Source organism: Protopterus annectens, chromosome 1.part0 (genome assembly GCF_019279795.1).
Source record: "Protopterus annectens isolate FY-2018-M chromosome 1.part0, PAN1.0, whole genome shotgun sequence".
NCBI classification, from domain to species: Eukaryota; Metazoa; Chordata; order Ceratodontiformes; family Protopteridae; genus Protopterus; species Protopterus annectens.
Window position 1 is genome coordinate 1,490,384,401 of NC_056725.1, and position 13,567 is coordinate 1,490,397,967.

The window sequence follows — 13,567 nt, forward strand, 5'->3', positions numbered from 1 at the left end:
ATGATAGGCATGTGTTATAAATATCACCCTTACATACTGAGAAAGTTGGCAGGGTGATGGTTTTGCAGTAGCAGGAATTGTCTGAAGGTTATGTAGTCTGAAACAGTAATGTCTGTCATTTTGTAGCATCACTCTTCAATTATATGTACCTAACTTGCCATAAAAACACAAGTTTACGTAGACAGAATGAAACCTCTAAATAAACAAAAGGGCAACCTGCCAAAAAATGCACAGGTGAGAGGTATGGCCACACAAGGATATGACATCTCAGGTTAGAAAGATACCACACAAGCAGGAAATCCCCAGCCAGTATATAACCAAGTTGCTGGACTATTTACACAGCATGTCATCACTCAACTTGCTGTAGCCACTCCTCACAAATGGCCTTGTTGGGCAAGAATGTACATAGCTTCCCTAATAATATTGGTCTATGCACCATATAACTAGTATTCCTCTGGTTAAAGCAATGCGATGATCTGAGGATGTCTTGCACTAGGTAATGACACAATACATTGCAGTGTCAGACTACAGATATGTCAGAAAATGTCTGCTAAACAACCCCAGTACCCTAAGGAAAGCCCTGTGTACGTCTGAGAGGTATGGCTGTAGCACACAAATCTTTGGACTGGAGTACACCTATCTCTGGAATGGAGTCCCACTCTAACTATAGAAGGCCACACTGGGCATGCTCCTACATTAGAGAATCATAGGACATGTTGGAACCCACACTGGACCATATGACTGTATTGTGTATATATGTCTGTGCATTCAGACAACTATGTACACCTTAACTGTCCCCACACACACACATCAAATAGAATTACCCTCAGCTAGCTGTAGGTGGCTCATATGTGACATATCTGCATCTGTTGCATGAGATACACAGACATATATATGGGCAACAGATAACATATGTCAAGCATACGCACACATAGATGTGAGGAAGTGAGAGATAAACAGTGATAAAGAGAGAGACACACAGGGGGGACACAGAGTGAGTCACACACACGGATACCCTGAATGGCATACAGTGATGTCCTGCTGTGGACAGCAGCATACGAGTTGTAAACAGCTGCACGTGCCAGCATAAAAGGTGAACCCCATTGTGTAATACCATTGGGGTTGGGTTTATAATATCACATCTCCTGCCTGTGTGTGTGTGTGTGTGTGTGTGTCCTTAGGTCTAAGTATTAGGAGACTGTTCCCACTCAGTACACTTCCTATTGCCCTACTTCACAAGATCTGCTGCTGTCATTCACCTTAGAACTACCATTGGACACCTATCACCCCTATAAGCTCTGTAGAGTGTACAATAACTGCATAACACTAATCCTTAGCGGACCGGAGTTCCGCTGTGGCGACCCCTAACCAGGAAAAGCCAAAAGACACAACAACAACAACTATAGTACAAATAACTTGATAGGTAGGGGTTCTAATCTCAATACTGGAAACAGTGTGTGTGTGTGTGTGTGTGTGTGTGTGTGTGTGTGCGCGTGTGTGTGTGTGTGTGTGTGTGTGTGTGTGTGTGTGTGTGTGTGTGTGTGTGTGTGTGTGTGTGTGTGTGTGTGTGTGTGTGTGCGTGTGTGGAGAGACAGTTGTGTGTCTGAGAGTGAGGGAGTGTGTGCTTGTAGGTGAAACAGTTTTAGGCCATTCCCACCCACAATACTTCCCAGTGCCCCACTTTATCAGTCCTGCTGATGTCATTCCCCTTATCAGCAATTTTGGTCAGCTGTCAGCCCAGTAAGCTCCATAGCACATGTGAGAACTGTGTAACACTATAGTACAAATCACAAGATAGGCAGGGGTTCAACTCTCAGATCCAGCAAATGTGTGTGTGAATGTATAAGTGTGTGTATGTGTAGGTGTGTAGGTTTGTAGGAAGAAGTATTTTGATAGGTTTCCCACCCAGTGCCCTATTTTATCAGTCCTGCTGATGCCATTCCCCTTATCAGCACCTTTGGCCAGTTATTACCCCAGTAACCTCTGTAGCGTGTGTGATAACTGTGTAACACTGAAGTACAAATCACTAAATAGGCAGGGGTTCTACTCTTAGACCAGCAAATGTGTGTGCAGGTGTATAAGTGTATATGTTTCTAAGAAGAAGTATTTTGATACATTTCCCACCCACTAACCTATTTTGTCAGTCCTGCTAATGTCATTCCCCTTATCAGCACCTTTGGCCAATTGTCAGCCCAGTAAGCTCTGTAGTGCATGTGATAACTGGGTAACACTATAGTACAAATCAGTAGATAGGCAGGGGTTCTAATCTTAATAATGGCCAAGTAAGTGTGTATGTGTGTGTGTCTGTGTGTTTGTGTGAGAATCATATCATGTGTGTGTTATACCATTTTGAGTTGTGTACCACCCTATACACTTCCCATCACCCTACTTTACTAGGCCTGCTGATGTCATTCACCTTAGAAGTACCTTGGGACTAAATGAAATCATATAAGCTCCATGGCATGTCTGATAACTGTGTAACACTATAGTGTAAATAACTTGATAGGTAGGGATTCTAATCTCAATACTGGCAACTGTTTGTGTGTTTGCATGGGAATCATATACGGTGTGGGTTATATTTTGAGTTGTATACCACCCTGTAAACTTCCATCACCCTACTTTACTAGGCCTGCTGATGTTATTCACCTTAGAAGTACCTTGGGATAAGATGAATTCATATAAACTCCATGGTGGATCTGACAACTGCGTAACACTATAATAGAAATAACTAGATAGGTAGGAGTACAAATCTCAATACTGGCAACTGTGTTTGTGTGTGTGTGTGTGTGTGTGTGTGTGTGTGTGTGTGTGTGTGTGTGTGTGTGTGTGTGTGTGTGTGTGTGTGTGTGTGTGTGTTTGGGTTGAGAATCCTATTGTGTGGGTTTTATGCCATTTTCAGTTGTATACCACCCTGTACACTTCCCATCACCCTACTTTACAAGGCCTGCTGATGTCATTCACCTAAGAAGTACCTTGGGACAAGGTGAACTCATATAAGCTCTGTGGTGCATCTGACAACTGTGTAACACTATAGTAGAAATAACTAGATAAGTAGGGCTTCTAATCTCAATAGTGGCAACTGTGTGCATGTGTGTGTTTGGGTGAGAATCATATCCTGTGTGGGTTATACCATTTTGATGTGTGTACCATCCATGCCTGTTTACCACCTCTGATGGCATTACTTTATATAGCGTGTTAATGACATCTGCCTCACATGCAGCATGTTAAATCATTGTACAGGCCATACCAGTCATCTACACAGATGTCTACGGAATATCTGGATGTTTGCAACATATATGTGGTCTGTGTCCCCTAACAATAGCCATGTATAGGATATTGTTGCCAAATAGGTCACCATTAGTGTACTGACACACATGCCAGCATCAGATATCATACTTGACTGAAATATCATGCTGATACAATGTCTGTTATTCTATCACTTGTTCAGGCTTGTAGGAGCAATAGATGACTCCAGCTGCTATTTCTGGTGGGTTATTTCACCATTTATGAAGGCATTCAAATCATTACATGCTGTAAGAGGTAGTGGGTTATGTCCCATGCATATAATCTATGTGGGGCATGTCATGTGTATGCAACACTATAGTACATTAAAGTGGATATGTAGGTTTACAAATCTATCTATTGCCAACTGTGTTTGTTTTACTGTGTGCACATCATGTGTCAGTCTTTACTGTGTGTATGCAAAGGATATACCACTTTGTCTCCCTCTACCACCCTGTGAACTCAGGAATACATATCATAAACCTGTCATACACAGTACCATGCATGCCCTCGCCAACTGCATTGGGGTTGAGTGTATGGGAAAGAAATGGCAGGGGAACAGGTACTAACACGTGAATCTGTTGTGGTCACTCTAATGGCTAAGCTTGTGAGGGACCTACTGACAGTACTCCAGTAACCTGTTCCATGTGTATGAGCCTTTGATAATACACAACACTGAGGTGACATGTCTGAAGGCTACCTGTCTGTGACAAGGGGTATGTACACAAGGTCGCACTGTTTGGCAACAGTGTCCATCACACACTGTTGCATGCATATACACCTGGTAAATGTACATATAAAGCTGTACCTTGGCTATGAAATGGTCGGTGTATTTCCACTCTGCCATACTCCATGTTGGTAATGTCTGCAGGGCCACAGCCTGCAGACAAACAGACACTGGAACACAGAATACAGCATGTCAGACTACATTCGGTCAGTGGTACTAACAGCAATAATGCATCAAGATTAATAAGGCACATACACCTTTATGTGTACCCATAACAAATGCAAGCAGACAGCACCTTACACAGTATTACATAGCTACACTGTACTATATTCACTGGAACACAAAATACAGCATGTCAGACTACATTCAGTCAGTGGTACTAACAGCAATAATGCATCAAGGTTAATAAGGTGCATACACCTTTATGTGTACCCATAACAAATGCAAGCAGACAGCACCTTACACAGTATTACATAGCTACACTGTACTATATTCACCCTGTGCATCAGACCATATTAGCCTGTCCCTGCATTGATGGTATGGATGACAGGGTTGTGGCACAGGTATCATCATATGCACAGGGTGTGGTGTGGGTTTGCCAGAGGCCTAGGCTGGGCCTTACAGTTGTCATCCACGTGTGTGTGTGTGTGTGTGTGTGTGTGTGTGTGTGTGTGTGTTTGGAGGGGTATCCTATAGATGGGTTGTGCAGAGGTGCTGTTTGTGTCTGGAGGTGACCTGCCTGTGATACAGATGCATGCATGTATGTATGCACACAGTCCTGCAGTATGGTTGCCCTTCACAGGGGTATGTTGGACAGCTGTGGACTGTACATGGCAGGCTGTCCAGTTCACCATCTCCGGCCATGGACACCTGAACTGGTCCTGCCAGAGGTCTGACTTGCACCACCATGCCCAAGGCCAGATGCAGTACTGCTTACTGATGGTGACTGCTGTCTGCTGGATCCATGTTCCTGATGGGACGTGGTCCTGGCCTGCTCCATTGTGATGTGGCAGCAACTCCCCTTTGGTACTGCTGGTGTCACTGCCACTACAGGAGTGTGATGGTGCATAGCCCCGTAGGCTTTCAGCTGATGTTGGTGCTGACCTACAGGCATGTGGCCAATGCCCATCTCTTACCACATGCAGTAGTACAGACATGCCATGGTCAAGGATTGCCAAGGTCTCTCCCCACTGTCTATTCATGACCTCAATATTTTGGCATGTGTCTTCAACAAGATTATGTATGTTGCCACATAAATCAGGAAGAGTTGCATCCAACACCCTGAGCATTTTTCTGGTGTTGCATTCATTACATGCTTGTGTATCCATGACAGCCTGAAACATGCATCTGGTGACACCTGCTGTGGCACTTGCAACAGTGGATTGATGAGCAATAGTCCTCCTGCAAGCAACCTCGCCTGCACTGTGGTTATGGCCATTGTCTACACTCACACCTGCCATAGTTACCACACTAGCCTGTTCCATGCCACCACCTGCCAACTGTCCATCATTTTTGGCTGCTGGGGATGGGACATGTGTGGGCATTGCGACGTGTGTGGGGACATTGTGGATGACTGTGGGATACCAACTGATGACACAGATTCAGCCCCTGACAACACCACCAGTGACTGAATAAAATCATCATCATTGCCAGAGTCTGCAGAGACACTGACATCAGATTCTAAGTGGGAGGGACTGCGACCACCATCACCACCTGTGGAGGAAAGACAGCATATGTAAATTAATCCTGCACTATACCATTTACTGCTACACATGCACACACACCCACAAAGACATGCACACACAGACACACACACACACACACACACACACACACACACACACACACACACACACACACACACACACACACACACACACACACACACACACACACACACATGCAAATGCATACAGGTGAGGTGGCAGACAGGCATTACACAGACCTCAAAATAGCCATCTGGTGACATTCACAACACAGTCACACCACTACATATACACCCTGGACAGGCCCTCAACATCATGCAGTGCAACCTTTCCACTTAATGTTACTAGTTATGTACACCTCTGTGATATGTGAGTAGTGTTAGTAGGTGATGGGCCTTCAAGTAGCACACACTGTACTCATGTACATTGCTGTTCACCTGTGTAGCACAGTGGCAACTCCTACAGAACATACCTCTCAACTGTGCAGGGTGTCGCTGAATGTCTACATGTGTGGCTCATATTTCTTGTCTGTTTGTCATAAATCCTGTATTTGTCTGATACATTACTGGGTTGATATCAGGATTAGTGTCACTAATTAATGACATATTTTGAGTCTCACACTTCAATACTTGCAGTACATTTATGTTACAACAGAACCGGTTACACTAACAACCTTCTAAGCTTACACCGGCTATTATAAGTGTAGGCATCCCTGTTAACATGCCAGGTTTGTCTGATATATAACATGAGATCACAAAAATCATATGATAACATTTTCCACCTTTAATGTGACCTATAACCTGTGCAACCCATTTGAAGAACAAACACAGCGGTTAGGGGTAACATAGAAGTTGAAATACATACAATAGCCTGGTTGCATGACTGTGCCCACCCTTAAACTAATACTTTGTTAAAGCACCTTTTGATTTTATAACAGCAGTCAGTCCTCTTGGGAAGGTGTGTATCAGCATGGGAAATCTCAACTTAGCAATATTTGTACACTCTCCCTTGCAGAAGCCCTCCAACTCTGTCAGATTGTGACAGCATCCCTTCTGCACAGGCCTCTTCAGGGCACCCCACAGATTTTCTATTGGATGTATGTGTGGACTGTGGCTGGGTCATTCCAAAACATTGATTGTCTTCTGGTGAAGACATTCTTTTATGGATTTTGTTGTATGGTATGGGTCATTGTTGTATGGAAAGGTGTAAGTCCTCTCCATCCCCAGACACATGAAGATTTTGGGCCAAAAGGGACTGGTATGTTGAACTGTTCCTAATCCCCTCCACCTTGGCTAAAGGCCCACTTCCAGCTTACGAACAGCAACCCCAAAGCAGGACACTGCCATCAACATGCTTCACCATGGGGATGGTGCTCTTTTTGTGATGCACTGTGTTATTATTGTACCAAAAAAAACTTTTGGTATTGTGGCCAGAAAGTGCAACCTTGGTCTCATTACACCATAACACATTTCCCCACATGCTATTGGGAGACCTGATGTATTTTTCTTGACAAATTTGCCAGACCTGGACATTGTTCTGTGTGTGTGTGGGAAGGCTTCCATCTTCCAAACCTTCCCCATAGGCCAGACATGTGGAGAATATGGGAGATATTTGTCATATATAGTACACAACCGGTACTTGCCAGTGATTCCTGCAGCTCCTGTAGTGTTGCTGTAGGTCTCCTGGCAGCCTCTGTGACCAGTTTGGGTTTTGTCTTTTCCACACATTTGGAGGGATGTCCAGTTCTTTGCAATGTCACTGTTGCCTCATATTTCCACCACCATTTGATAACTGTCTTCACTGTGTTCCATGGTATATGCAATGCTGTGGAAATGTGTGTGTACCCTTCTTTGGGCCTTACAGTTGTCATCCACGTGTGTGTGTGTGTGTGTGTGTGTGTGTGTGTCCTTCTTTGGGCCTTACAGTTGTCATCCACGTGTGTGTGTGTGTGTGTGTGTGTGTGTGTGTGTGTGTGTGTGTGTGTGTGTGTGTGTGTGTGTGTGTGTGTTTGGAGGGGTATCCTATAGATGGGTTGTGCAGAGGTGCTGTTTGTGTCTGGAGGTGACCTGCCTGTGGTACAGATGCATGCATGTATGTATGCACACAGTCCTGCAGTATGGTTGCCCTACACAGGGGTATGTTGGACAGCTGTGGACTGTACATGGCAGGCTGTCCAGTTCACCATCTCTGGCCATGGACACCTGAACTGGTCCTGCCAGAGGTCTGACTTGCACCACCATGCCCAAGGCCAGATGCAGTACTGCTTACTGATGGTGACTGCTGTCTGCTGGATCCATGTTCCTGATGGGACGTGGTCCTGGCCTGCTCCATTGTGATGTGGCAGCAACTCCCCTTCGGTACTGCTGGTGTCACTGCCACTACAGGAGTATGACGGTGCATAGCCCCGTAGACTTTCAGCTGATGTTGGTGCTGACCTACAGGCATGTGGCCAATGCCCATCTCTTACCACATGCAGTAGCACAGACATGCCATGGTCGAGGATTGCCAAGGTCTCTCCCCACTGTCTGTTCATGACCTCAGTATTTTGGCATGTGTCTTCAACAAGATTATGTATGTTGCCACATAAATCAGGAAGAGTTGCATCCAACACCCTGAGCATTTTTCTGGTGTTGCATTCATTACATGCTTGTGTATCCATGACAGCCTGAAACATGCATCTGGTGACACCTGCTGTGGCACTTGCAACAGTGGATTGATGAGCAATAGTCCTCCTGCAAGGAACCTCGCCTGCACTGTGGTTATGGCCATTGTCTACACTCACACCTGCCATAGTTACCACACTAGCCTGTTCCATGCCACCACCTGCCAACTGTCCATCATTTTTGGCTGCTGGGGATGGGACATGTGTGGGCATTGCGACGTGTGTGGGGACATTGTAGATGACTGTGGGATGCCAACTGATGACACAGATTCAGCCCCTGACAACACCACCAGTGACTGAATATGATCATCATCATTGCCAGAGTCTGCAGAGACACTGACATCAGATTCTGAGTGGGAGGGACTGCGACCACCATCACCACCTGTGGAGGAAAGACAGCATATGTAAATTAATCCTGCACTATACCATTTACTGCTACACATGCACACACACCCACAAAGACATGCACACACACACACACACACACACACACACACACACACACACACACACACATGCAAATGCATACAGGTGAGGTGGCAGACAGGCATTACACAGACCTCAAAATAGCCATCTGGTGACATTCACAACACAGTCAGACCACTACATACACACCCTGGACAGGCCCTCAACATCATGCAGTGCAACCTTTCCACTTAATGTTACTAGTTATGTACACCTCTGTGATATGTGAGTAGTGTTAGTAGGTGATGGGCCTTCAAGTAGCACACACTGTACTCATGTACATTGCTGTTCACCTGTGTAGCACAGTGGCAACTCCTACAGAACATACCTCTCAACTGTGCAGGGTGTCACTGAATGTCTACATGTGTGGCTCATATTTCTTGTCTGTTTGTCATAAATCCTGTATTTGTCTGATACATTACTGGGTTGATATCAGGACTAGTGTCACTAATTATCAACATATTTTGAGTCTCACACTTCAATACTTGCAGTACATTTATGTTACAACAGAACCGGTTACACTAACAACCTTCTAAGCTTACACCGGCTATTATAAGTGTAGGCATCCCTGTTAACATGCCAGGTTTGTCTGATATATAACATGAGATCACAAAAATCATATGATAACATTTTCCACCTTTAATGTGACCTATAACCTGTGCAACCCATTTGAAGAACAAACACAGCGGTTAGGGGTAACATAGAAGTTGAAATACACACAATAGCCTGGTTGCATGACTGTGCCCACCCTTAAACTAATACTTTGTTAAAGCACCTTTTGATTTCATAACAGCAGTCAGTCCTCTTGGGAAGGTGTGTATCAGCATGGGAAATCTCAACTTAGCAATATTTGTACACTCTCCCTTGCAGAAGCCCTCCAACTCTGTCAGATTGTGACAGCATCCCTTCTGCACAGGCCCCTTCAGGGCACCCCACAGATTTTCTATTGGATGTATGTGTGGACTGTGGCTGGGTCATTCCAAAACATTGATTGTCTTCTAGTGAAGACATTCTTTTATGGATTTTGATGTATGGTATGGGTCATTGTTGTATGGAAAGGTGTAAGTCCTCTCCATCCCCAGACACATGAAGATTTTGGGCCAAAAGGGACTGGTATTTTGAACTGTTCCTAATCCCCTCCACCTTGGCTAAAGGCCCACTTCCAGCTTACGAACAGCAACCCCAAAGCAGGACACTGCCATCAACATGCTTCACCATGGGGATGGTGCTCTTTTTGTGATGCACTGTGTTATTATTGTACCAAAAAAACCTTTTGGTATTGTGGCCAGAAAGTGCAACCTTGGTCTCATTACACCATAACACATTTCCCCACATGCTATTGGGAGACCTGATGTATTTTTCTTGACAAATTTGCCAGACCTGGACATTGTTCTGTGTGTGTGTGGGAAGGCTTCCATCTTCCAAACCTTCCCCATAGGCCAGACATGTGGAGAATATGGGAGATATTTGTCATATATAGTACACAACCGGTACTTGCCAGTGATTCCTGCAGCTCCTGTAGTGTTGCTGTAGGTCTCCTGGCAGCCTCTGTGACCAGTTTGGGTTTTGTCTTTTCCACACATTTGGAGGGATGTCCAGTTCTTTGCAATGTCACTGTTGCCTCATATTTCCACCACCATTTGATAACTGTCTTCACTGTGTTCCATGGTATATGCAATGCTGTGGAAATGTGTGTGTACCCTTCTTTGGGTTGATACCTTTCGCAAATGAAATCCCTTTGCTGCTTCATAAACTGTATGTGAACTATGGCTGTTGCTGTAGCAGGCAACTGAGTAAATTTAGGATAATCCTGGTAGAACTGTTGACTGATATTTGCTGTTAATCAAAGAGTCTCTGTAATTGATGACAGGTGTGTACCCAAGAAAACGTAATGCTGTAATAATATCAAAAGCTGCTTCAACACAGTATTAGCTTCAGCCTGTGCACACACATGCATCTAGCTTCTTGTAAGTCTTTAAGGTGTCATAATTGTTCCCCTAACAGATTTGTTTGTTTTACAATTGAATTGTGCAGGTTATAGGTCACAGGAACAGTTGTAAGGATTTGGAAATGTTTTATTGTGCTCTCATTTTTGTATATCACAAATACCTGGCATTCTAACAGGTATGTGTACACCATTTATATGCACTGTATAACACTAATTTATAAAATATGTCCCTAGTTTTGGGCCTCTGTCTCCTCATTTTGTCAGTTTTTCTCCAGATTTCTTGTAATGACAGGTTGTGAGGTATGTTACAGATATGCTACATCTCCTGCAAATAGGCCCTTGTGATGACCACTGTGATGCAATGCAGTTAACCCCACTACAAGTGAACATGCAGATATCGCAATATGGCTGAGAGTAACAGTTGTGTGCATGGTCACATGCATGACCTTAACATGTCTGGGGTACTGGTGAGCCACAACAGAACAATCCCATACTCACTGGCTTCAGACTGCTGTCCCAAATCCAGACCAGAGGTAGCTATCTAATTGTGGGGGTGAGCTATTGTTAGCAGACTCACATTTGGCATTGGTACAAGATGAATGCTACATTTCTGTACAGGTACAGTACAAGCTATGATAGTACGCGATTTGCTGTCCCTCACCATAGATGTGCAGTTGTGTTCATTACTTATCCCCCCACCCACAAATGCAGTTTGAACTGACATATGCATCTAGATACTCTATAGAAGACAGTATGACTGCTATATGATTAAATTGATGTGCACTGTGGCTTTACCTGGACACTCCTAGCCTGTTGCCTGGGTGACCCCACCTCCGTGACTTGTGCTTAATGTGTTGGCTGTTGTGTGGGAGCTGCTTCAAGGTTTGCAAGAAGCTCCTCTGTTGCTGTAAGTAGGGCCTGTGTGACTGGACTCCCAGCTGTAGCAGTATGGTCCCTGGCTGCCGGCCCGATGCCTGACCTGATTTGTATGTGCGGCCATGGTGGCCCAAGATGTTAACTCTGTGGACAAGGTCATCCCACAGGGCAGTCTGCTCCCACAGATTTTGTCAGCTATGACCAAACAGCACTGCATGGTGCTAGATTATTGCATCAGTGATAGCTGCATTTTCCTCTGCAGTATATGCTGGCTGACGTTGCATGCCACCTGGAAGATATAAACAGAGAAACGCATCACAGAACCTCAGGCATTGCCAAGAGTTATTTACAGAGCCAGCACATCAATATTGCCTATCATTAGCTACCACTTACAACCACATCATACCCTGTCATCTATCAACACAGTATGAACCTACATTGCACTCTTTGTCCTGATGTGTCATGTTCCCAACAATGAGAACCAGTACATTGCATAAACCACCATTCATTATTCACGTGCATGTAGAGGGATGACAGTGGCCATCTTCCTTGCAGATGGGATGTCAATGGTGCCCAGGGCTTGCTTGCATGCAGTGTGTAATGGAGCTGGAAGCATATGCCTGAGTTCATGTAGGATGCAGACAGGAATGTTATCAGGTTCCATGGAGACTTGCTTTTGTTTACTTTGATTAGGCAGTATGCACCTGCTCCCTGATGATGTGGGGAGGGATATGGGTGCTGTGCATATCCACCTATACTGATGGTGAGCCAGGGGGGTGATGTTTGCCTTAAACCTGTCTGCAGCAGGTTGGCTATAGCTATGGTGTGTGTGTGTGTGTGTGTGTGTGTGTGTGTGTGTGTGTGTGTGTGTGTGTGTGTGTGTGTGTGTGTGTGGTGTGATTGACCACCATTACATTGTGGGTTGGGTTTTTGCCTCTGAGATTGCATACATATGTGAAGATGGCCTTGTGATTGCCCTTGGTGGATGCGTCCAATTTGTACTCATAGTTAGCATTACAGTAATCCACCTGTGACCTTATATGCTCATTCAGACAAAGGTTGACTTGCTGCCAAGTTGCTGCCTGCTCTTTCTTGGCCCTGTACACCCAATATAGTGACTAATTATGTGGTTTATGTATTACTGCTGTCCAGCAAAGGGGATTACTCTACTTTGGTGGAAACAGGTTTTACAAGTAAGATATTGCTGAGTCCATACAGCTATGTAGGTGGTCATATAGTTGTTTGTAATAGGCATGGACAACAGGTCATAACACAGTTGGATACCTCTCCAATTTCAACCTGATAATCATGCTTATTCTAGTACCCATGTCTGTGTCAGGGCAATGCAACACCCAGTAGCTGTAGAAATCTAACTCTGTTTGATACACAGAAACTAAGATTGCAGATGTGTACAACATGTACAGCTTATTTACCTGACATTTTGCATCCCATGTCTGTTGTTATGAGGCAGACAGGTACACCTAATCATACGTACATGTGCACAGTTAATACCTGATATACATTTCAGTTCTATGTCAGTATGGCACACTGTATTTACAGTCTTGCTGCTCAGTCATTCCTGTCAACCTGTTAGAGCAGGACATCTGGTGGATGCCACACATACATGAAGGGTGATGGGCCAAAATTTGTGACACTTTCTTAATATTGCTGTAACACACTTAAGTCATTTGATAGCACAGTAGCCTTTGTATTCACAAACATACCCTGGAGGATGTCTGACGCTCATATGGCAGTAAGAGAGGAGAAAGGCTAGGAGTGTGGTAGTGAGGGTAGGAACTTTTAATGTTGGCAGTATAACTGGTATGGGGACAGAGCTAGCTGATATGATGGACAGAAGGAAGGTTGATATAGTGTGTGCAGGTGACCAGATGGAGGGGGGG